The 2,500-nt window shown below is 79.6% G+C and overlaps 1 non-coding gene across 1 annotated transcript; it reads left to right on the forward strand.

The window, feature by feature from the left end:
* The first annotated feature begins 2,172 nt into the window (after nucleotides 1-2,172).
* On the forward strand, nucleotides 2,173-2,325 carry LOC136995619 (5.8S ribosomal RNA). The gene has a single exon (XR_010887164.1). It is a non-coding gene; the product is annotated as a 5.8S ribosomal RNA (ribosomal RNA).
* Nucleotides 2,326-2,500: the final 175 nt, after the last annotated feature.

Raw genomic sequence — 2,500 nt, forward strand, 5'->3', positions numbered from 1 at the left:
ATCGCCGGGAGCCGGCCCCCCCCTGTCACCCGACGGCGATCCGCCGCCGCCGGGGCAGGGGAGGGTCGGGCCCGGGGGAGGGTCCGGCGGGGAGCGGGCGGCAGTGCGCGGGAGGGTCGGCGGGGCTTGCTCCCCCGGCGCCCGCGGGAGGAAGCGGCGGGCGGAGACGCGAGCGAGATGGCACCCCGGGTCGGGACGGGTGCCGACGGGTCGCCACCCCTAAGCGGTGGGGGGCGGACCCGCGGCGGGCTGCGGCGGAGCAGCCCGTCTTGCAGAGACGGCGAGGACAGGCGTTCCGGGATGGCGCGCGGGGCGGGCGCCGGGCGGCGGCGGACCCCGAGCGGGGGCCGTCGCGCCAGGCCACGCGAGGCGACGGGTCGTGCCCGAGCGGGCGGCCCAAACCACGGCTCTCCTCCCGGGCGCAGCTGCCGCCGGGCGCCGGGTTACTGAGGGAAACCCCGGGCCCCGGGAGGAGGACGAGGTCGTGGCGGCGGGTGTCGGGCGCACCCCGCGGGCGGACGCTCCGCCGAGGGGCGCCGGAGCCGGCTGGCGGGTGCCGGGTTTCCCCTCCGCGTCCCGTCTCGCTGCTGCCGCCGAGGCTGCCGCCGTCGCCGCGAGGCGGCGGCGGCCCGGCGGCGGGCGGCGGCGGGGGAGGCACCCCCGCGGGGATTTCAGGTCGTTTCCCTCACCCCAGGGCCAGGTACCTAGCGTCCGCGCTCCTCCTGCCCCCCCTCGGTGACCCACCCGTGTGGTCCCGTGTGCCAGCTCGCTCCTCCCGGGCGCCGCGCCGTGAGCGCCGCACCGGCCGTGCCCTCCCGCCCTTTCCGCTTTCCCTTTCTCTCCCCCCCCCCACCGCTCCAGCCGCCCCGCGCCATGCCGCGGGGACCGTGCTGCGAGCGGGCCGGGCGGGGGGGGGGGGCGGGGTGGCGGGAGGAGCGGAGGGCCTCCGGCCACCGCGGCCGCCGGTAGCCGCCCCGGGTAGGGATGGCCATGGGCCCCGGGCTCCGGGCCCGAGGGTTCTCGGCGGGAGAGCCGGGCGGGGGTTTAAAGACTCGGGCGGCCCGATGCGACCCGGGGGGCAGCCGGGTGTGCTGCCGGAGGGCCGGGGGGCCGGCGCGCGCGGGCGCCGTGCCCCCCCATGCCAGCCGGCGCGCCCCGCGCTCGCCCTGCGGGCAGCCGGGACGGAGAGGGGTACCCTGCCCCCTCTCTCCGCGGTCTGGTCTCGGCGGAGGGACGCCGCGCGGTCGGCTGGCGCCGGCCTGCCTCGAACGCGTGACCCCGGCGCGAGCGCGTGCTCTCGCCGGGACGGTGAGCCCCCACCCACCGCGGGTGGTGCGGACGCCGCGCCTCGGCGCGATCCGCTCTCCTCCCTGGCCGGGGCTCTCGGTCTGCCGCCGTGGCCGCTGGCGGCGGCGCCCTACCCGCCGGCACTCCGCCATCCGGCGCGCCTGCCTCGCTCTGCCCAACCCGGCTTCGCCGGGCGGCGGGCGGGCGGCAGGCGGGCGGCGGGGGCGCCCCCCCCCGTTCTCCGCGTGGAGACGGGGAGAGCGGGCGCCGTCCCCGTCCGTCCCGCCTTGCCCGCCCGCCCGCCGCCGGGCGTCTGTCCGCGGAAGGGACGGGAGAGCGCGTGGTGTCGTCCGGGAGGCTGTGTGTGCGCGCGCGCGGGCGTGGGCGCCGCCTCGGGGCCACGGCGGAGCCGGAGGCCGGCGAGGCGAGCGAGGAGCTGGGGAGCGCGGGGCCGGTGGGCCGCGGGCGCGCGGGCAGCGGCCGGTGCCGCTGCCGGTGGCGGCCGGGCTCCGACGCTGGGGGTCCGCGGGGAGCCGCCCCCTCCCCCAGCGTCCCCGAGGCAGGCGGCGCGGCCGGCGCGCTGCTCCCCGCCGGGCCGGGCCGAGCCTGGGCGCCTGGGCCGGACTCGAAGCGAGCAAAGGGTTGTCCCAGGTCGGGAGCGAGGGCTCCCCGCCCTTCTCGTTCGGGTTTTCCTTTTCCCTTTTTCCCCCCCCACTCTGTGCTCGTACGGTCAGCGGGGCGAGCCCCTCTCTCTGGCTCTCGGCCGTCCCTCGCTCAGCAGCCGGCGTCGGCGTGAGGAGGGAGGCGGAGCGGAGGGGGGGCCCTCAGGGGCTGCCGAAGGCTGCCCGGTCCCCCCGCGCGCGCGGCGGGGGCCGAAACCGAGACAACTCTTAGCGGTGGATCACTCGGCTCGTGCGTCGATGAAGAACGCAGCTAGCTGCGAGAATTAATGTGAATTGCAGGACACATTGATCATCGACACTTCGAACGCACTTGCGGCCCCGGGTTCCTCCCGGGGCTACGCCTGTCTGAGCGTCGCTTGGCGGTCAATCGTCACCCCCGCTGTCGCGTTGGCGCAGCGGTGCCGCCCCTCGGGGGGGGCGCGTGGGGGGGCGGGGGAGGCGCGGCGGCGCCGGCGGCGGCGGTGCGCGGCGGCCTCGGCGGCGGAGAGTCGGCGGCGGAGCCGGGACCCCGGTGCGTGCACCGGCGGCCC

This window comes from Apteryx mantelli, unplaced genomic scaffold (genome assembly GCF_036417845.1).
Source record: "Apteryx mantelli isolate bAptMan1 unplaced genomic scaffold, bAptMan1.hap1 HAP1_SCAFFOLD_141, whole genome shotgun sequence".
Classification (NCBI taxonomy): Eukaryota; Metazoa; Chordata; class Aves; order Apterygiformes; family Apterygidae; genus Apteryx; species Apteryx mantelli.